Source organism: Leopardus geoffroyi, chromosome C1, assembly GCF_018350155.1.
Source record: "Leopardus geoffroyi isolate Oge1 chromosome C1, O.geoffroyi_Oge1_pat1.0, whole genome shotgun sequence".
Taxonomy (NCBI): domain Eukaryota; kingdom Metazoa; phylum Chordata; class Mammalia; order Carnivora; family Felidae; genus Leopardus; species Leopardus geoffroyi.
In genome coordinates this window covers 133987062-134011149 of record NC_059328.1, presented here as the reverse complement: position 1 = coordinate 134011149, position 24088 = coordinate 133987062, and the positions used below count along the sequence as shown (strand labels likewise).

Sequence of the window (24088 nt, the reverse complement as noted above, 5' to 3'; positions counted from 1 at the left end):
CAGAATAATTTTAACCTTAAATTTTAAAGATTTTTTAAACATGAATTAAATTTTCCAGTGAAGAATCCATTATTGTTATTTGTCTTTCTTTTTTTTAAACTGAACAGAGGTGAATTTATAACAGACTAAAAACAAAGTGAAGGCTCAGTAGAACATATACAGTATTCTGCCAAATTTAGTGATGTTAACATGTTGTTTTTTTAATGTTTATTTATTTATTTATTTATTTTGAGAGAGATTGAGAGAGAGAGAGAGAGAGTGTGTGTGTGTGTGTGTGTGTGTGTGTGTGTGTGTGTGTGCACGAGTAGGGTAGGGGCAGAAAGAGAGGGAGAGAGAGAAAGGATCCCAAGCGGGCTGTATGCTGTCAGCGCAGAGCAAGACACAGGCTCGAACCCACAAACTGTGAAATCATGACCTGAGCCGAAATCAAGTCAGGCACTTAATCAACTGAGTCACCCAGGTGCCCCAACATTTTTTTTTTGCATCTGAATTATTTCATCATGAATGTATTCTGACAAGCATAAATGGCTTTTCTTCATAGACACACAGGGTTGTTATTTTAAAATAGAATAAAAATCAATCAAGTCATCAAAGTTTCTGTGGAAACAAATAGCTTTATTTATCTTCTTTAGATAATCAATCTGTGAATATTTTATATAATTTCACTAACAACAGTGAAGACTTCCCTTCATATTTTATTGCCAGAGATACTCTTTTACTACATATTTCTTCTCTTTGTAATGAAAATTATGTCTAAAAAATAGATTTGCTTTTTAAAATATTTTTATTAATATTTTAAATGCATTTTTACATTTTATTCATTCTTCTTTCTTCACATATTTAGTATTTGATTTCTTCTGTAATTGGAATTTGTTCTTAAATATTACTTGATGTGCATTAGAATCACAAATTTCACTTCTATTATGCTGCCATATGCTCTTACACTTAAATTCGTTGACTTACTCTTTTCTCCTTTTTTTGGTCTGACCTTGAATAATTATTTCTTCTCTATTAAATTTGTTGACTCACAATTTACCTTTGTAATACTTAAGAACCTCAAAGTCAAACTGTACTCCAAGTACATTTGTGAAAGCCTTATAAATGTGAATATAAGTTCAAAGTTGGGAAATAAAACTAAGACTTAGAATTTTTTTACACGGCACTCACTTTCACAAAAAAAAACTTACAGGGGCGCCTGGGTGGCGCAGTCGGTTAAGCGTCCGACTTCAGCCAGGTCACGATCTCGCGGTCCGTGAGTTCGAGCCCCGCGTCGGGCTCTGGGCTGATGGCTCAGAGCCTGGAGCCTGTTTCCGATTCTGTGTCTCCCTCTCTCTCTGCCCCTCCCCCGTTCATGCTCCGTCTCTCTCTGTCCCCAAAATAAATAAACGTTGAAAAAAAAAATTTTAAAAAAATAAAAAAAAAAAAAAAAACAAAAAAAACTTACAAGTATTTAAAGTCTCATCTCCTTATAAAACTTTCCCAAGTTACACCCTACAAATCTTGAATCTTTGCCCTTGAATTCCTATAGTATTTCTCTCCACATATATTTTTTCTATATTATTTTCTAATTGTTTTATAACCTTGGATAAAATTATACAATCCTTGAAGATATTGTATTGTTAATATTGTTAATATTGTTAATATAACCTTGGATAAAATTACACAATCCTTGAAGATATGGTTAAGGTTGTTTTTGGTATTTTCATTATTTGAAATGCCTATCACCTTGTGATTGTATATTGAGGTATTTAGCACATTGATGAAATGAGATAATTTATGTAAAATATGTCATTAATTTGACCTCTATCGGCCATGGTTGAGGCACCAAAGCAGAAGTAATTTACAACCTCATAATATCAGTTATTTTGATTCAACCTACATGTTAACAATAATGTTTAAGATGGACAACAAAGTTTTAGTATCTATCCTCTTAGCGATGTCTTATTGGCCAAACAGCCAACTTTCCGTCATCTAGTAATTAAAATATTAGATAGGCTATCTTCATCAGTGCAAAAGCGACCTTTTCCCCCATTGCTCTCTAACCAAAGCCACTTTCCTTCTGTTTGAGTAGTCACTTCAGAAGCTACAAGTCACAGAATGTATGAAGATCTCTGCTTCTTCTTCAGGATAGCATTTCTGCTGTAACAAAATCATGAGGTACAAATTTTATTGAAGCAAATAAAGGAGCCGTGTACTCACTGAATCCTACCCACAGAAGAAGAGTTGTATGCTTAATTACAACAGAGAAGAGCCTCAGTTGTTCTCTGAACCAGGATCTCAATTGTAGTATCTTTAGGTTTGTATCATTGTGATTGCTTTAAGTCACACAGTTTTAAAATAATAACAGACATTCACAAAGCTTCTAGTAGGTTTCAGACATTGTGGTATGATTACATTTAATCATCCTATAGGATAGTAACCCTCCAACCCCACGCTTGGTACTGGTATGTTTTATTACTCTGTTTTAGAGAAGATGAATTTAAATAACTTGGTTTAGGTAACCCCAATAACAAGTTTATAATGAGAATTTAAATATAAATACGTCTTTCTTCAAACTCACATTCTTCACTAACCCATGTTGCCTCCACAGATCCTCTCAAATATAAAGTGTGAACTAATGGTATTTTCTTTTTTAACTTACAGCACTTATTCTTTTCACTTATAATATTGTGACAATTGGAGAAATTAGATAACTTCTATTTTGGAGTATTAATTTTGTAATCTAGAGACAGTTAGCCAAGGGATTCAGAAATATCTTATGAATATGTTTTGACTTATTTTTCAGGTCAACTGTTGGCATTAATTTTACCAATATAGATATCTTTAAATCTCTGGAAATGAACATAAATACCTTTTAGATCATTGTTTAGTTTTCACTGTCATTTTATTTTGAGATATATCATTTATAATCTGACATTTTGATTATGTCTTTAAACAGCTACAATATATATCATATTCAGTCAACATAGACAGTATAATCAGATAAATTGAATAATTCTCTATCATCACATTTTATTAGTGCTGATAATAACTCAAAAACATTCTATGAGGTTATTCTGTCTTAGCTCAATAGAAATACCATTGCTGTTTATTCACTATGTGCTTTAAAAAAATTTTTTTAACGTTTATTCATTTTTGAGACAAAGAGAGACAGAGCATGAATGGGGGAAGGTCAGACAGAGAGGGAGACACAGAATCTGAAACAGGCTCCAGGCTCTGAGCTGTCAGCACAGAGCCCGATGAGGGGCTCGAAATCACAGACCGCAAGATCATGACCTGAGCCGAAGTCGGACGCCCAACCGACTGAGCCACCCAGGCGCCCCAATTCACTATGTGCTTTTAGACAGCACCTAAATATTTTTCACTCATTCATTCACTCATTATGTATGTTGCTTGTAGGACAATAATTCTCAAACATTATTGACTCACAACTCATCGGGGAAGTTTATAACTGGCCCCATCTCAGAGATTCTAATTCAATAATTGACAAATATAGTCATTATGAAGCAGATTAACACAAGGACCACACTGTTATAGGAAATGCAGCTAATTAATATCAGTCACTTACCAAATAATATTTATTTAGTGAAAAAGTGTATTTGTTTCAATAGCATATATTTCTGCCTTTTAGTATTCTTCAATTTATTTAGGGAGATAAAATTACATACAAATTTTAGGATATCTGTGAAACAATCATCAAATAGCATTTGTTCAGTAGTTTCTAACAACTGTATTTTTCAAAACATATTATTACCTTTCTTTTTTTAATAATTTATTTTTAAGTTAGCTAACATACAGTGTAGTCTTGGCTTTAGGAGTAGATTCCCATGATTCATTACTTACATACACTACCCAGTGTTTGTCCCAACAAGTGCCCTCCTCAATACCCATCACCCATTTTTACAATCCCTCCCATCCCCCCACCCACCCACCCATCAACCCTCAGTTTGTTCTCTGTATTTAAGAGTCTCTTCTCTTATGGTTTGCCTCCCTCTCTGCTTGTAACTTATTTTTCCTTCTCTTCCCCAATGGTCTTCTGTTAAGCTTCTCAAATTCCACATATGAGTAAAAACATATGATATATCTTTTTCTGACTGACTTATTTCACTTAGCATAATACCCTACAATCAGTTCTCTCCATGTTGTTGCAAATAGCAGGATTTCATGCTTTTTCATCACTGAGTATTATCCTTATTTCAACATTACTTTCCCTGACCATTTTCACTTAGGATATATACAAAAAGGTAATTTTTCATCTTTTCCTACACAGAGCATAAAATATTAACAGCTGGTTGAAAAGTGAATAGTCCATAAATATAAATAAATTATTATTATTAGGCTTAATCAAGTATCTTATAACTTGATTTAATCTATAGATTGTTTTGTCTTTTAAAAATGATTCTATCCTTAGAATTTTGAATTCTAAAGAATTAAATTGCTGTATCTAATTAGCATAAAGCCCAGAAAATATGTGGTTTATCATTTTCAGTTTATTCCTTGTTCTGATTCTGAGAATAAGTCATCAAAAATGTGGTAAAATATTAAGTTGGATTGTGTAATTATATGTATTTAGTTCTGATATATGCATAACCATCTGGGTTTATTTGGCATGTTATATGAAAAGTTAAGTAATCTTTACCAAACTAAAAGTTATTGAAATATTTATGAAGGTTGACATGTATCTTTCATCACTAACAAAATGAATGCAAATATCAAAGAAAATATCTGAAGCTCTCACCAAGGGAAAAGTAAACAAATAAATAGTTAATCATGGGAGAAATAAGCAGGATTAACAACTACAGACATGTACAAGATCGTTTGTATTAATTATAGCCAAGTTTTGATGTGTCTCATTAAATTTCAGTCACAAATTTTATTCAGAAGAGCTCATTTAAGTTGGCTTTGCATTGAGCATTGTTGTAATGTTTAAAATCTGGACAATGGGCTTGAATCAGAGTGACAGTAAACAATGTCATGTTTTCTGGGTACCATAGGGATGAATGTCAGTCTGGTCTTATTTGAAACCTCATTAGTGATGTGGGAGTCAGAGTAAATAGTGTACTAATGAAATACTGAGATGAGCTCAGATTGGCAGGTAGTGAAACATGACTTAAAAAATGGTCATTGTTTGAGACAACCTTAAACAAGTAGAAATTTGGCAAGATAGTTAAAACACATTTAATTTTTTAAATGGGATAAATGAGGAAATTAATGGAAACTACAATGTGAGCTCAATCTTTAAAAGGTATTTTGGAATTAAATAACAGGAAATATTAAATTAGAACATTTTATTCTAATTTCACCGCAAAATAGTTCCATAGATAATACAGCATGGCATTCAAAAGTTTAAAAGTTAATAGTTTATATTACACATACAGATATCCACATATCTATTTGAAAACCTACAGGCATTTTTCTGTACTTAATACTCTGGATGTATCTACATTATAGCCCCTCAGAGACTGAACTTTAAATCTTGTTGTCGATGTTGGCTAACTCGTTCCAAGAAAGTTGTAGATGAAGTGGCAGGAGAGAAAGAAAAAGACCCATAAAAAGCAATTAAGAGGGGAAAAAGGAATAAGAATTAGGAAAGAATAGCATTGGAATGACACCTTTGGGAAAAGAGAGAAGAATGCCTTCCTGGAATCATTTATATGAAACAGAAGAAGGGAAATAAACAGTAAAACATGAAATTTAAAAGAAATATCAGGAGAAGAGTGGTAAAATAATGGAAAGAGTAGCATTTACAAATGAAATGAGTTTGAAAATAACTTTCACTACAAAGATTATCTTTTTAGAGCAAACAGATCTGTCTCTAAGTTATGTTACAAGCTCAACTGCCCTATTTATTACTATCCAGACTCCTTTCTACTCTGGTAATTTAAATATTTTTGTGACATAAACCTAGAATAATTCCAAAACACTACACATTAATTTTTTTAAGGCCTATTTAGAACCTATTGGTATATTTGTCAGTTCCTGAGCACTTTTTGCCTTAGGCAACTTCTACATTTGGTGTTCTAGAGTTTGGTTGAGTTTTAAGAAAACCATGTATGAAAAATAAACATGTATTTGTTTAGGGCATGTGGAAGAGCTCTATTTTTGGTGTCAGAGCAAATGTATTTGAAAGAGTACTGAATTACAAGTCTGGTCAGACAGATTATATTAGTTAAGTCACCAACCACATTGATCTTGGATAAATTCCTTAAACTCTTATATTTAATTGTGAAATTGTAGAGGTAGAATTAGATGATCCAACAAGTCTAGTATTCTATAGGTAGGAAATAAGTCCTTTGTTCCTCTTATCATCCAAGATATAGGAAATATAGACAACATTTTTAGGAACACTGAAAATAGGGGCAATGTATTAATCAAAAGATTCTACTGTACAAATTTAATGGAAATGAAATAATTACTTATCAGCTAACTAAACACTATATCAAGACAGTACAAATAACATACTGAAAACAATCTAGAATTCTGAAGATTAATGGGACTTAAGTGTGGATATTTAAAGACAGTTAGGAATTTCCTAAAAACTGAATTGTAAATATGAAGAGTAGATCCTAAGTAAGCAGAAAGAAAAAAGTGATCCTTTATGGTCTACTGTTATTAAAGCTTAACTTTTGGTTCTTGTATTTAAATTTTTTATATGGAGTTTTGACAAATGCCACTTGGAGGCACTCTTATACTGTAGTACTGTACAATTTATACTATCAGGATGTCATATAATGTAACTTTCAGTTTTTATTTCCTTTTTTAATTCTAATAATCACTTGGGGATGGGTAATTAACACTGGTTGTGGTATTTAAACTTTCACATTATTCATATTTATCACCTTGTAATTTTTACTGTTGTAAATAATCTCCTCTTTATCTAATAAAACGGATTTCATTCATTCCTGTAAGGAATGGAAGAATTTAGGACAACACCAAAGAATTACTTGAGGATAAATTTTGGTTTACAAATTAATGTCTATTTTTCAAATTAGAAATTCTTACTATTTTTTAAATTAATGTTTATTTAAATTTGCTATTATCCAAAGTAGAACAACAATGAGAATTCAGAGACACTCTTGATGAGAACCAATCTCTTTAATCATTTGAAAAAAATTATGGAAAATACAGACAACAGGATTAAAATTACATTACATATACTAAAATATGTAATGGAATACAGAAGCATGTACAGGAATATACCTTAAAATTGATTTGCACAGGAAAACTAAAGTTCATAAGGAATGGAGTCATGTTATTTGAGATTTTCTTACTTTTATTCATTTTTATAAAGTTAATTTATTTTAAAATTATATAAAATTATTTCTATACATGTGAAGAATATGGATTATTCATACTTTTCTTGGTTTCAAATATATTTGGAAGATGTTGAATGTTACATTAGTAAGGATATGAATTTTACCTCATTTCTACCTTAATCTGAAGATAGAATCTATAAAATAATGCATTAGAAGTAAACATTTTTTACTGTTACTTTTGCACAGGATATTTTAATGTTTTTATTATAAGCGATGTTATTATAACATTCAAGCTACAAAATTAAAATTTTTATTTTTATCAACATTTTAATTAATTGGTAATAGATAATACTGATTAAAATAGTATATTAGACTATGCATGAAATGAGTAAACACTAATAGAACTCATGTATATATGAATGTTATGTTTGAAAATATTAATAATTTAATTCTTTAAACTCTTGTTAGTCCAATGACATATTGAAAAGGATCTGTCGTTTGAATAACTTCAATGGGAAGGAGGTTGTTCGCTAACCTGACTTGTTAATTAAATCTCCACCCACAGTTTTGGGCACTGGCTCCCTATTCACTCTTTTGACATTCATTCCTTCTTAAGATGATTATTCATTTCCAGGGTCTTAACAGCTAAGGCATTTATGTTTGTCAGCACTACAAATCTTGCTTTGCCCTATTGTTCTACACAATGAAACATTTCTTTAATCTAGGAATTTGATTAATATTTGGACAAAAATCTCTATCCAATCTTTATCTCTGTCCAAATATCTCTATCTCTATCATCTATCTACATCTTCTTTTTATTAGTTGGGGTTTTATTGGTTGGAATTAATATATCATATTAATATTAATTAATACATATTAATATATCATTGATTAAAAGCTAACAATTGAGGGCAAAGCTTATTTATTTAAATTCATACATCAAAAATGTACTCTCTCTAGGAACTTAATGGAAAATTATATTTACAGCTAAGAAAACCAAAAATACTGATGACTGAATTTTCCTCTTTGCAAGTCAATGGGTAAGCATTATATAAAGACAACATAATAGTGAGATATCTGTGTGTTCTGGTTGTTTATTTTTGTGTACCAAGCCACTGCACAATGGCTTAAGTCAATAGCAGTCGTTTATTTGTTTACAAATTTGGGGAATGGGACTCAGGCCAGTTCTTTCTCGTCACATGGGGTAGCGGCAGACACTGGTTCAGGCTGGGGCATAGAGAAGAATGTTTTACTCAAGCACCTGGTATTGAACTCCCTCTTTCCCACTACATGGTATCTGTCTCCATATGGCAGCTCAGGGTAGCTGGAATTTAGTACATGATGGCTTAATGCTTCCAGACCAGTGTTCCAAGAGACAGCAGAACATGCATGGCCTTTTCTAAACTACCCTTGGAAGTCATGAAGCATCACTTTCCATCATGTTCTATTTGTCACAAAGGTCTATTCAGTTTCAAGGGGAGACATGGATTTTACCTCCTGATTTAGGACTGTTAGAAAAAAATCACATTTTTAACACAGCTCTTTTATCAAATTTTCCAAGCAAAGATAAACCTCAACTTTACCCAAATCACAAACATCAACCCAGAATATTTTAATTATAAATACATTCAATTTACCATTTTGTACACTTTGAGATTCCTAATCCAAACAAGTATATATCTTCCTTCAAATGAATAGTGATTTTCTTTTTTTTCCAAATTTAAAATTAAATCTTTTTATTCTATACGAATGAGAAAATATTTCCTAAATCTGTAATGTACTGTGACTCTCTGATTTTCTGTTCCTTTACACATTAGGATGAATTCCTTAGTTGTCTAGTCTAACGCTCTGCATAAAGCCTAAATACCTTGACAACATTCCAGATAGGTGAAAATCAGCTAATGTCCAAATACACACAGGAATTATTGACTGACTCAGGGAAGTCCATTCACATTTTACCCAGAAACAATAGAACATTTCTTAATTTTTTCCAATTTTACTGAGAAATTATTGAGATACATCACTATATAAATTTAATGAGTACAGCATGATGATTAGATTTACATATAATAAGAAATGATTACCATAGTAAGTTCAGCTCACATTCACCTTTTCTTACAGATACAATAAAAAGAAAAGAAAGAAAGAAAAAAGGAAAAAAAATGTCTCCTTGTTATGTTAAATCATGATTTACTCTCTTAACTTTTTATGTATCATATAGCAGAGTTAGCTACTCATCATGTCTTATGTTATAACCCCAATACAGTAAAACCTTGGATTGCAAGTAACTTTTCTGTGAGTGTTCTGCAAGACGAACAAACATTTTTTTCTTTTTTTTCTTCTTTAATGTATATTTATTATTTTGAGAGACAGATCATAAGCAGGGGAAGGACAGAGAGAGAGGAAAACAGAATCCAAAGCAGGCTCCAGGCTCTGAGCTGTTAGCACGGAGCATGATGCATAACTTGAACTCACAAACTGTGAGATCATAACCTGAGTCAAAGTCAGATGCTTAACTGAGCCACCCAAGTGCCCCTAGACAAGAAAACATTTGTAATAAATTTTAACTTGATAAACGAGCAATGTCTTGCAATACAAGTAGTATGTGAGGCCACGTGTCACATGATCACAACTAAGCCAGTGATTATTGAAATTCACTTTGATATAGGAGTGCTTTGGATTACAAGCATGTTTCTGGAATGAATTATGCTTGCAAACCAAGGTTTTATTATACTTACTTATCTTATAACTGAAAGTTCATACTATCTACCTTCAATTCCCTCCCCCACCAATGTCCATCTCATAACCACAAGTCTATCTCTTTTTCTGAGTTTAAGATTTCATTTATAAGTGAGATCAGGTAGTGTTTGTCTTTCTCTGAATTATTTCACTTAGCATAACGACTTTCATGTCCATCCATCTTATTGCAAATAGTAGAATTTCCTTGTTTTTTTATGGCTCAATAATATTCCATTATATATATTATTTCTATATATTCTAATATATTATATATTTCAATATATATTATATTTCTGTATTTCTATATTATAAATTATATATACAAACAAGTAAGTTATTACATATAACATCTTTGTCCATTTATCCATTGATAAACATTTAAGCTGTTTCCTTATCTTGACTATTTTAAACAATGCTGCTATAAATACGGGAGTGAATATATTTTTTCAACTGTTTTCATTTCCTTTGGATATATTTCCAGAAGTAGAATTGCTGGATGGCATGGTAGTTTTGTTTTTAATTATATGAGAATCTTCCATACTGTTTTCCATAGTGGCTCTGTCAATTTACAGTCCCACCAACAATGCACAAGGGTTCCTTTTTCTCCATTTTCATGCCAACACTTGTTCTGTTGTCTTTATGATGAAGGCCATTCTAACAAGTGTGAGGTAATTATCTCCCTGTGGTTTTAATTTGCATTTCCCAAATGACTACTAATGTTCAGCCTTTTTTGATTTACCTGTTGGCCTTTCATGTATTTTCTTTGAAAAAACGTCTCAGGTCCTTTGCCCATTTTTGTATTGGATGTTGTTCATTTCTGTTGAGTAGCATAAGTGTTTTATATTTTTTGGACATTAATCCCTTATTGGATATATGGCATGAAAATATTTTTCCTGTTCTGTAGGGATTTTTTTCACTTTGTTGATGCTTTCTTTTGCTGTGCAGAAGCTTTTCAGTTTGATATGGTCCCACTTGTTGATTTCTGGTTTTGTGGCTTGTGCTTTAGGTGTCATATCCAAAAATCATTACCAATGCCAATGCCAAGGAGCTTTATTTCTATGTTTACTTCTAGGAGTTTCATGGTTTCAGATCTTACATTTAAGTCTTTACTCTATTTTAAGTTATTTTTTTTTTTTTAGTGGTGTAAGATAGAAGGTCCAGTTTCATTCTTTTACATGTGAATATCCAATAGTCTCAGCCCCATATATTGAAGACTATCTTTTCTTTATTGAATATTTTTGGTTCCCTTGTCAATATTACTTAACTGTATATGCATGGATTTATTTCTGGGTTTGTTCCATTGTTCTATTTGTCTATTTTTATGCCAGTAACATACGATTTTGATGACTATAGTTTTCTAGTATACCTTGAAATCAGGAAGGGTGTTGCTTCCTGCTTTGTTCTTTTTTCTCAGGATTTCCTTCACTACTTGGGGACTTTTGTGGTTCCATATGAATTTTAGGAGTTTTATTATTATTCTTTTAACTTGGTACAAAAAGTCATCAGAGTCTTTTGACAGAGACTGCTTGAATCTTTTTTAACTACTGACATTTTAATAAATTAGCCCTTCCAATTCATTAACATTGGATACCTTTACATTTATTTGCATCTTCTTTGATTTTATTCACCAATGTCTTTTAGTTTTTAGAGTAGAGATTTTTACCTCCTTAGTTAAATTTATTCCTAAGTATTTTATTGTTTTGGGTGCTATTGGAAATGTGATTGATTTCTTTATTTCCTTTTCAAAAAATTCATTGTTAATGTATTGAAACGTTACTGATTTTTGTATGTTACTATTGCATCCTTCAACTTTACTGAATTCATTAATTAGATCTAAGAGTTTTTGGTTGAGTCTTTAGGATTTTCTATATATAAAAATATCATATCATCTGCAAATAGACATAATTTTTTTTCCTTTCCAGTTTTGATACCTTTTATTTTGTTTTCTTGCTCAATTGCTCTGCCTAGGACTTCTACTACTATGTTGAGTAAGAGTGGTAAAAATGGGCACTCTTGTTCTGTTCCTGATCTTAAAGGAAAACCTTTTAATCTTTCATTGAGCATTTTCAATGAGTCTGGAAGTGTGCCCTCCTCTTTGATTTTTTGGAAGAGTTTGAGAAGGATCAGTGTTAATTCTTTAGAGTTTGGTAAAATTCACCAGTGAAGCCATTAAGTCCTGAGCTTCTCTTCGTTGGAGATTTTAGATTACTGATTCAATATTGTTACTAGTAGTTGGTCTATTCAGATTTTCTATTTCTTCCTGATTTAGTGTTGGTAAGTTTATGTTTGTAAGAGTTTTTCCATTCTTCTAGGTTGTTCAATTTGTTGGTGTATAGTTGATCATAGTAGCCTCTTATGGCCATTTTAATTTCTGTTGTATCAGTTATGTCTTTTTCATTTATAATTTTGTTGATTTGGGCCCTTCTTTTTTTTTTTTTTTCTTAGTTAGTCTAGCTAAGGGTTTTCAGTCTTTTTTTTAAAATTTTTTCAAAGAGCCAACTTTTAGTTTGGCTAACTTTTCTATTATTTTTCTCCTCTCTTATTTATTTATACTGTAATCTTTATTATTTATTTTCTGTGCTAAATTTTATTTCCTTTTTTCTTTTTCTTTAAGGTATAGTGTTGAGTTGTTAACTTGAGATCTTTCTTGCTTCTTACTGTAGGTATTTATTGTTATAAAACTCTCTTTTAGAACTGTTTTTGTTGCATCCCACAAGTTCTGGTACATTATTGTTGTCTCAATGAACTTTTATTTCCACTTTAATTTCTTCTTTGATCTATTGGTTGTTCAGAAGAGTCTTGTTTAATATTTTATGTGTTCAAAAATTTTCCAGATTTCCTCATTATTGATTTCCATTTTCATGCCATTGTGGCTAGAGAATCTACTTGGCATGATTTCAATTTCAATTTGCTAAGACTCATTTTATGGTGTAAGATATTGTTTATCCTATAAAATGTTACATGTGTACTTGAGAGGAATGTGTATTCTGCTATTGTTGAATACAGTGTTCTGTATATGTATGTAAAGCCCATCTGGTCTACAGTGTTGTTCAAATCCACTGAAACTTTCTCTGTATATAATCTATTAATTATTGAGAGTAAGGTATTAAAGTCCCCAATTATTATGGTATTAATACTATTTCTCCCTTTAGCTCTTTTATATTTTGCATTATATATTTAGGTGCTACAATATTGGGTGCATAAATATTTACAGTTGTTATATCTTCTTTATGTATTGACACTTTTATTGTTATATAATGACCTTCTTTATCTCTTTTTATAATTTCAGTCTGAAATCTATTTTGTTTGATATAAGTATAGTTACACACACACCCTTTTATTTCATCACAATTTGCTTTAAATGTCTTTTTACATTGCTTCACTGTCAATCTGTGCGTCGTTCAGGCTAAAGTGATTCTTTTATGGGCAACATGTTTTTGGATCTTGTGTGTGTGTGTGTGTGTGTGTGTGTGTGTGTGTGTTTAATCCGTTCAGCCGTTCTTTGTCTTTTAATTGGGGAATTTAATTTATTTACATTTAAAGTGATTATTGATAGGTTAAGGACTTACTATTGTCATTTTGTTGTTTTCTAGTTATTTTGTAGATCCATTCTTCCTTGTTTCTTATCCTTTTGTCTTTTACGTGTGTTTTGATGTATTATAGCATCAATATGCTTTGACTTATTTATCATGTCTTTTTTTCTTTTTTCTTTTTTCTTTTTCTTTTTCTTTCTTTCTTTTTTTTTTTTTTTTGTCTAATTACTATAGGAATTTCACTTTTGGTTACCATGAACCTCACATAAAATATCTTAATTTTCCCAATTGGATGGGGCAGGAACTACCTTGAGCCTTGGCTATAAATTAGTCCCCTGCCGGTGTAGAGCATGGTAATGCTTCATATCTGGTATTGGCCTTGTTCTGGGGACAATCAATTCTGCCCATCCTCCTCTCAGCTCAATTGTTTCTGGGCTGCACTGTTTCCAGGAGTTGTCACCAGCCCTTCTGATCAGTTGGGTTAGAAAATGCTTTCAACAGTGGGTTGGGTTGTGATTCAGCTCCTTGGCTGAAGGTGGGCAAGCAGGGCTCTAGAGCCACTAAAGCTCTTCACTTGATCATCCAAATGAGGCAGATCTATGCTCTGACAAGCTCTCTAGTCATAGTGTGCCCCATCTTAGCTCTGTAGATGAACAAATCTCCTGGTTGGGTAATTACTTGGGCACTGCAGGTATGAACTCAGTATGCCAATATCCATGTGCTGGTTGTTGCCAGATCCTTCCCTCTTCTCTTTTACAGTCAGACTCTGGGTGGTTGAGCCCCAGATTCCTCTGTAATCTCCATAGTGCAAGATCAGGTTAGGGGTGCCCACAGGCAACTCCAATTCTGAGGTACTGGTTGTACTCCCTGGGTCTTCTTTTCCCACTGGATATTGGAGGCAGAGGGGAGACCTCTCCACATGACGTCATGCTAGCCTGGGGGAGGGAAAATGTGGTCAATGTGTAGCCTCTTCTCTTACCCTTTTAATGTTTTTTGGTTTGTTTCTTTTTTGGGTTTTTTGTGGGGTTTTTTTTTGTGGCCTTTTTGGTGCAGGGGAGAGGGTTACTTCAGCCTCACTTTTGTGTTCTAGGATCTCTCAGTGGTATCTTATTTGTGAATAGTTGTTACTTATTCTTATTCTGAATGAGATAGAAGTCAGAAACAACCTATGTCACCATCTTGGTGATGTTGTTCCTTCTTCCTTAATTTAAACCACCTTCTGCCTGCTTCTCTATCCTAGGTTCAAAATATTGAACCTGTACCTGATGACATCAGTGGACATGTAAGTGTGAACACATCCCAGTGGTTGGTTAGAACTTTGAATTATTTAAGACTGTGACTTCCTGATCAGATCACCTGCATCAAATTTTAAGTAATCTCTACAATGTAGGTCAAGCACATGCCAAAAGCCACTTCCCATTTCAGCACAAAGATCCACTTAAAAATTCGTCTCTGCTTCACCCCTAAATTCCAAAATCGGTAACAAAATTTATTGGCTGGAAAAACATGCTGCTTAAATGAAACAACAAATGTAAAAGACTGACATACAAACTTGTCACCAACAATGTGGATAATAAATAGAAAAGTACTTGGCTTATTGCTCTGGCCCAGAGGATGATCCAAGACTTGAGGAGCTGAATGAAAGCCAAGACTCTGTTACATTAAAATTTTTGAGAGTGCTTTTGTCCCCATGTCCTTAAATTGAAAATTCTATTACAACATTGGAATCTGTTCATCTTGTTATGTTTGCAGTGATGGAGAGGGGATGACTACTCTTTTCTCTGCCCTCATACAATTTCCATGTTGCCCCCTCTTTTTGACTGAAAATTGAAAGGAAGCAGTAAATACAGTTTAATTGTACACAATGCCTATGGTACCTAGTATTTAAAAATTCAATAAAAATTTATTCAATAAATATATATTTACTGAACAAATTAGTAAAAATTTGAAAACTCTTTTTTGTCAAAAATGTCTTGACCTCCAGTTTAAAAACAAAGAAAGAAATTTCCATAGATAGTCTTCTGGAATGGAAAGGGGACTATGATGTAACTAGATTCAGCAGGATGACCCTTCCCTTTTTAATCCTAGAACAGTCATTGTTTTAAAACATTTTGATATACATATAAAAGTGATATCCATTCTCACAAACCCTATTATTTCCCCAAAACATGTCTACCTAGCCTGCCCAACTTTTTCCAACTTAAAGAAGAAAAATGCAGAGACCAAGTCTAGGGGAAATATTTAAACAGTAATTCTTATGCATCGAAACCATATTTAACGAAGCCTGTCAACTGGTGGGCTTCTTGCTGGCAAGAGTGAATGAAATCCCTATCATATATGAAAGTAAATAGTATGTCAAGGAAAGAGGAAAGGAGGGTCATGTAGTTTTTCATGAAGATGTTTTTCTTTGCTAGAGTACTAAATATTCTTTTGGGAAATCATTATGGGATTGAGGTAATACACAACATTTAGAATCAGGTAGACATGAGATCAAATCCCTGTTTTAACATTGACTTTGGAAAGTTACTGAACTTCTCTGAGCCCATTAACTAATTTGTCAGTACAGTTTTTGTGAATATTACATCATATAATGTAAGATTATATGAACTAGAACAGTGTCTCTCCCATTCTGTTTCTCTTCTTTTTGTCATCAGTAGTTTATCCTGGATAATTACCATATCTAGGGATTTATAATTGTGGCATCAGTAATGAATGACAGATACCTGTCAAAAACTGTTGAATCTGAGAAGATATACAGATGGCCAAAAGACACATGAAGAAATGCTCAACATCACTAATCATCAGGGAAATACAAATCAAAACCCTAATGAGATATCACCCTACATCTTTCAGAATGGCTAAAATAAAAAATACAAGAAACCAAGTGTTGGCAAGGGTGTGGAGAAGAAGGAATACTTGTTGGTGGGAACGCAAACTGGTGCAGCCAGTGGAAAAGAGCATAGAGGTTCTCAAAAAATTACAAATAGAATTACCATATGATCCAGCAATTCCATTAATGGATGTTTCCCCCCCAAAAATGGAAATACTAATTCAAAAAGATATATGCACCCTTATGTTTACTGCAGCATTATTTACAATTGCCAAGAATGGAAGCAGCCTGAGTGTCCGTCAATGGGTAAACGGATAAAGAATGGAATGTTCCTCACCCATAAAAAAGAATGAAATCTTGCCATTTGCAACAACATGGATGGAGTTAGAAGGTATAATGCTAAGTGAAATAAGTCAATTAGGGAAAGACAAGTACCATATGATTTCACTCATGTGTGGAATTTAATCTACTGTTGTTCATTCACCCCCATTTCTGAAATGTCAGCAGAATTTTCATTGTTGTTGCTGTTGTTATCAAGAAGGATGAATATTTTCAAATTACCACTATGGCAGCAACAGTTGCACTTGCCAAATACTACATATGCACCACCACATCCCTGTTCCCCTTGACCATCTAACACATCCTGGCCTGCAGACTTTGGGCAGCAGGGATGTGTGCCACTTCAAGACAAAGCTTGGAAAAGCCAACAGACAACTCTCAAGCTCTCTCCTCTCCTAAAGCAACAGCAGACAAGGACTCATGCTGATATGATAAAGTCATAGATCAGTTCAGTCTCAGATGCTGGGGCCCTACTTGTCCTAAACAGTTGCCCTAATCCCTAACAGGTTACATACAAGAGAGATATAAACTTTTGTTTTGTTAAACCATAGAACCCTTGTGATTGTTACCACAATATAACATGCTCTGTACTAATTCTCATGTGAGATATAAACATTATGGCCTCCATCCTATATCACTTGACACTTACTTTGCCCATGTAAACAACTCATAAATATATCAAAGTACAACTGGGAGGCTAAGATAAGTTAAAAGTTAGGAAAATATATGTGTATATGAATAAGTTCCTTAAAGGGACTAGGGCTTCTGGAAGACCACAATAATGGAGGACCATTACTAATCCTCATTAATTGTATTATCATTAAGTAATTATGCTGGAGGAAACTAATGAGGAGATGAACCTAAAAGCTGGGAAATGGTATAGAGCACGTACCCTTTTACTTTGAATCCTGCAGATCCACCAGCAGACTGAGGAACCTGCAACATGCTCAGGGAAGTCTAAACCTATCCACTGACTTTACTTCTTTCCAGTTTATATAAAAGAGTACTAATACATAATAACTTATGACTTAGCCCATAGTACAAAGTTAAAAGTTCAAAAACCTTTTTAAGCAAAATTATGTAATATGCTAAAACTGGAAGCAGCAGTTGGGAAAAGCTTAATCTAAAAGTCTTCATTTTTACAAAAAGACCTCTGAAATGAACTATATTGGAATTGAGTGATAAATTCCTGGAGCTTTTAAATTTTCTAAGAAAAAATAAGTAGATTCATAACTACATTTCAAATTTGAAGTTTTTTTTATCAGAATTATTTAAATGCAAAAGTTTTTGGTTATTAATGGAAGGCTGTGTGTGGATAATGCCAATGCACATTTTTAAGTCTAATGAGCTATCAATATGTGAGTTGAAAATACCATTTCTCCAGTTATTTGAGTTGATTTAAATCCAGTATTGACGCATTTCATTTCTTCCCTCAGAACATTTTAAAGACACAATCCAAAGGACTTTGATTACTTTGGTTATTTCTGATTTATTTGAAATGTTTAAATGACTAGTTTTAACATAGACCTGTATCATATAATAATTGCCATTGGCTAGTAATTTAGACTAATGAGAAGCTTTTTCCATGCTGTTTTCTGAAAATCTTAATTCACTATCTTCTGTATTAGAACACTCTTGCAGAGATACTTTCACTTGCTCATGCATCACTAGGTGGATTTATGCTTCTGGTTTACACCTTAACTGGTGCCTGTTGCTAATTTGACCGGCCAACTGGCGGAACACTTAAAACACTTTCTTGTTAAAATGACTCAACAGAGGTAGAATTATGCACTAGAGCATTAATCAAAAGACCATCTGTTCTAACAAGAAATTTTGCAGTTTCCTAGTTGTTCTCTGAAAATTTAGTGAGACATCTAGGTTACAAATCTCAGCATTTGCATAATATTGACACAGATTATAGATTAGTTTGAAGTGTTTATAAGATAGAGAATGTATAATAATATGTATATATAAAGATAATTTTAGCTCTTCTAAAATTATATCCAAATTTAAAATGTAATTATTTCAACATTATTCACTCTTCTATGTTTTAAAATATATTGCTTAACTATATAGTTACCAAAGTTGGATGGGAATTCCTGATTTCAGATTAAAACCTAAGAAACAGTACATATTCTTTCCGAATGTGTCCTGTAACACCTCACCAGTGGTTATCTGGGAAAATGTTTGATCTTTCTGAGAGCAGGGATTTAACATTTCCTTCCAAAAATTCAAGATCCTAGAAGAAAGTGAAAGCAGATAATAAATATATGTGGGTCCTAAATGCTACAATGAATCAAGTAGAATTGTTTCAGCTGCAAGTAGTACTACTCCCATCTCAAAACTGCTTAGACAACAGGGACACATGACCTCATGGAACAAGATCCCAAGGGAGGAAGTTCCAGAATTCATTAAATTGATGGCTAAATGAAATCACCAAACATCCAATTCCTCTAATCTTTCTGCACAAGCATCCTCTTCCTGTCAGCTAATGTCCTTAGATTTGACCCCTTTTGGTGTTACTGATGAGCTTTTAGCATCCCACCCTCACATAACCATCTATGTGTCAAGAAGAAAGAGGATGTGAACCTCTCTAAGAGGGATGAAATCTTTTTCAGAGGCTCCTAGATTTCCTCAACGGAGTCCTTGTCTGAAATTATATAACAAAATCCTTCTTAAATTCTTCTTAAATCAGGCTTGAAAGGAGTGAACTGCCCTGATATTCAGTAATCAAGATTCACCCTCTAGGTAGGTCTTAAGGAGGAGCCCCTTTTTCTAAAGCAGGTAGCCACCTGGTGTCTTAGGTAAATCTGTGGTTAGATTAACAAAGAAAAATTAAGGAAGAATGGATATTAGGTAGGTGACCAATAGTGTTGCTCTAGAGCACAAAAGCATTATTTCAAAGGAGCTAAAAATAAACACTAAGAGGAATGTGATGTTGGGCAAAATGGGATGTTTGGTACTATTTCCCATTTGCAGAATCATCATCACTATTTAAAACTTGTTAATCCTTCCAATGATTAGTATTGCTGTATGATTAATACATAGTTAAGACTGAGCATTTCAATGGAAGCATCATTATAGTCATGAAAGACTAGAAAATACATTGGGCGCCTGGGTGTCTCAGTCAGTTAAGTGTCCAACTTCAGCTCAGGTCATTAGTTGTTTCAGATCCTCTGTCCTCCTTCCTCTGCCCCCCGCCTCAAAAATAAATAAACATAAAGAAAATATATATGGAGAAGAAAAATAATGCTTTCTAGTATTAGCAAGGGACATACTTGAGTACTCTTGATGTAGCTAAAGAGAATAAGAAAATTTTAACATATTGGGGCAGTAAATAGTTTCTATTACAGTATAAAAGAAAGTTATTTGTTAGTCTACACTCAAATGCTGTTCTTAAAAATCTATCAATGTGTATTAAATATCCTGGTTCAAAATTAGCTCTAACACTAAGAAGATATTCAAATGTAGAATATTATCCCTAAGTTGTTATTAAGAAAACATAATGGCATTAACTACATTGTAACTTTTAGGTGTGGAAGTTTTAGCATACAGAATCATTAACAGCCTTTTTTTTTTTTTTTTTTTTTTAAGGATGGATTCCCCAGCTAAAAATTTGTGCTTATAATTATAACAATAATACTTTGAGATTTTAAAATAAGTAGAGAATTCAGTAACAGGAAAACTTGTCCTTTGTAGTATCAGTTAAATACTGACACATCCAATATTAATGTGGTAGAAATGTATCTTAGCTCAAATCAGACCTGCATCATTGCTACCTCCTGATATCACCTACAGGGCATCCTTCTGGCCAGTAGACATAGTTCTGGGGGCATAATAGAGATACATTTGTTTGAACAACAGATGCCTGAGGTTGGCTGACTTGGAAACCCCTTAGAGCTAACAACTGCAGTGAATTCTCCATCAACTTTTATTTTCTATTTCCTCAACTTTAACACCTTGACCTTAATACCAGCAAATGGAGTATAAGTCTTTTGACTTATTCAGAGTTTGTTGCACACTTTGCACATTTGGTTTGGATGAATCATTGACTAGGTGGCTATTGTTATAAGACAGATAATGAGTGGGTAGTAGTGAAGTTATCTTAATGTCTGGAGAATCTTCTTTTATCCCCCGGAGTTCTAAGTTCATTTTCTTCTCTGATCTTCAAATAGGTTCTAAAATTCCACCTTTTTATAGAAGACTTAATAATAGGAGGAAAACCAAAAATTCAGTTGTGACCTTACCTAGTTAAACATTAAACCCTAATTAGCTGTCATTGTTCACTGTCTCAAAAAATTAAACAGAACTTCTTTTTATTTATTTATTTTTTAATTTTTTTCAACGTTTATTAATTTTTGGGACAGAGAGAGACAGAGCATGAACGGGGGAGGGGCAGAGAGAGAGGGAGACACAGAATCGGAAACAGGCTCCAGGCTCCGAGCCATCAGCCCAGAGCCTGACGCGGGGCTCGAACTCCTGGACCGCAAGATAGTGACCTGGCTGAAGTCGGACGCTTAACCAACTGCGCCACCCAGGCGCCCCCAGAACTTCTTTTTAGAATGTATATTCTTCTATTCTTGCTTTTTTCTCCCTAATCTCATCTTTGCAGTGATGATTAATGTATGACAGATATTATTAATATTAATTATAATTATTTGTATATAATTAATTACATATTATAAAATTAATTATATAATTAATATAAGTATAATTCTATTAATTAATATTAATATTAATATATGACAGATTTTGGGGGGTACAGTTCAAATATCACATTCTACCCCACTGCCCTCATAAATATGTGCTTACTGGTCAGCTGACACATTGTACATGTATATCAAATCACTCCCTTATAGAAGAACAGAATTTTTCCTTATCTTTCATTCATAAAACTCTTCTTACACAAATATGATTTGGGTAAAATTAGAGCTTTCCATGTCCATATGTGAAGTTAGTGGAACTTCTAGCGTTTCGTGCTTTTTGAACCTCTGGTCAAGTCAAAAAATGAAGTAGGATGCATGAGGGTTAATTTTCCCAAAGAATATGAATTCCTTGGAATTAGAACAAGAGTAAGGAATATTTCTGCAGCATATTATAGCAGACTGCAGAAATGTTAACTTTGTTGGGTAATGTTATCTTTGTTGAGATTCAGACATATTTGGGCATTCTTAGAATCCTGGTGAGGAATTCCATAAGAAAATTTCTTTTGCATGACATCTGAGGTGAACCTTAGGAAAGAACTCTACTGGGGAACAGAAATGTCTGAAGCATGTCATAGAAAAATAGTGTAACAGACCAACCTGACAGTAACAGGAGGAGATAATTCATCCCAAGAGAAGGAATAGCTGTGCATGAGAGTTAAGTGTTTAAACTAGAGTCATTGTAGAAGGGGAATTGTGATTCTGATTACACCATGATGAGTACTTTCAGTCCAATCTCATAGATACCAAGGAGAAAAAAGACTATAAAAGAAAAAGTGTACAGAAAAACTGTATAAAACACTGGTTTATAAGCAGCTCTGATTTAGGAGCTTTCTAGCAGAATACTGCAAAAGAGCAAGAGGCCTTTTTTTTTTCTGTTTGTGACAAATTGCCACATATAAGTAGGGCACCATGACAGGCTAGGTCATTGATTGTGGGGCCTGGTATATTAGTCCGGGTTCTCTAGAGAAGAAAAGAAAAGAAAAAAAAGAAAAGAAAGAAAAGAAGAAAAGAAGAAAAGAAAAAAGAAAAGAAAAGAAAAGACATAAGAAAAGGAAAGAATTTATTGTAAGGAATTGGCCCACACGATTATGGAGACTGAAATGCAAAATCTGCAGCGTGGGAAAGCAAACTGAAGACCTAGGAGAGCTGATGGTGCAGATGAAATCCAAAGCAGCCTATTGGAGAATTTTCTCTTCTTGGGGAAATCAGTCTTTTTGTTCTATTCAGCCCCTCAACTGAAAAGGCCTACCTACACTATGGAAGGCATTCTACTTTACCCAAAGTTCACCAACGTAAATGTTAATTTCATCCAAAACCACTCTCTAAGTTGACACATAAAGTGAAACATCACAATTGCCAACAACTGATGGGAGAAGATAGGTTTAATGAGCATTCCTTGGGGACTCCTGAAAATACTGGTAAGTAAAAAGAGGACCCTGTAGGTTGTTATTCTATTACAATAGCAGGGTTAGTGGAATTCAAATCATTATAATTATTTAATTTCATACCATCATGTAAAACAAATGATTAGGGCCAATGCAAATTCCACTTACAAGTTTTACATTTGCACAATGGGAATCTTGGGCTATAAACCATTAAAAGGTTAGACAGTGTCTGATTTAGAATGTTTAGCAAAATAACATGTTTTTAACATAATATTTAATGACTATTTTTGCTAAAAGGGTGACATTAGAGTATTTAAGAGCATAATAGAATGAGTACATGGGCTCAAACACTGGTTCTAACGGCTGTGAGGCTTTCTGTAAATTTACTTGATGTTTCTATGCTTCAGTTTCCTTATGTGAAAATAGATATATAACCTTTTTACATGGTTGTTAAGAAAAATAAATGAGACAATATTGAGCATTTGGAACAATTTTTGTACATAGCCAATACATGTTGACTATTGTTCCTATAATAATTTTAACAGTGTAATTAAGCTATCTAAATGTTTAACTAATTATCAATCCATCCATTTGTCTGCATATATTATACAGCCAAAGCTTTACCAAAAGATAACATTTAACAGTATTGGGAGGACTGGTTAACAACAGCATGAATGTGGAGCTATGACAAGTGAAGGAAATAGTTAATAATATCTGTATTTTGTACTTAATTGGTTTATAATAAGGTAAAATAAAATTTTCTGTGTGAATATGTTTTATAATCTATATAGTATGGATTATATTCAGTGGACACCAGCATACAAGCAAAGTTCCTTTCTTCTTTGTTTTTATTTTAATAGAGTTTATTTTTTAGAGTAGTTTTAGGTTCAAAGAACAATTGTGCAGAAAGTACAGAGATTTTCTATATTCCACTTGCCACAATACATGCACAGCCTCCTTGATTATCAACATTCTTCCCAGAATGGTATAATCAAGCCAACTGACAAACTTACATTGACACTGACACACTGTTATAATGTAAGATTCACTCTTGGTATTGTACATTCTAGGGAATTGGACAAATTTATAATGACATGTATCCACCATTATAGTTTCATAAAGAGTAATTTACTGTCCTAAAATCCTCTCTGCTCTATTCATCCTTCATTCTCCCTTAACCTCTGGCAGCCACTGATCTTTTTTACCATCTCCACAGCTTTGCCTTTTCCAGAATGTCATATATAAATATCATATACTTGAAATTATTTGGTATACAAACTTCTCAAATTGGCTTCTGTCA

The 24088-nt window shown here is 33.1% G+C and overlaps 1 long non-coding RNA gene across 3 annotated transcripts in view; it reads left to right on the top strand.

Annotated features, from left to right (window-relative positions):
* LOC123598877 overlaps nucleotides 1–24088 on the top strand; it is a 61856-nt gene that overhangs the window by 4147 nt on the left and 33621 nt on the right. The window contains exons 2-3 of one of the 3 annotated variants that reach the window (XR_006712838.1): nucleotides 8244–8296; nucleotides 14769–14810. The exons of the other annotated variants lie outside the window; for them this stretch is intronic. This is a non-coding gene — a long non-coding RNA (uncharacterized LOC123598877). The remainder of the gene's footprint in view (nucleotides 1–8243; nucleotides 8297–14768; nucleotides 14811–24088) is intronic. 3 annotated transcript variants of the gene reach the window in all.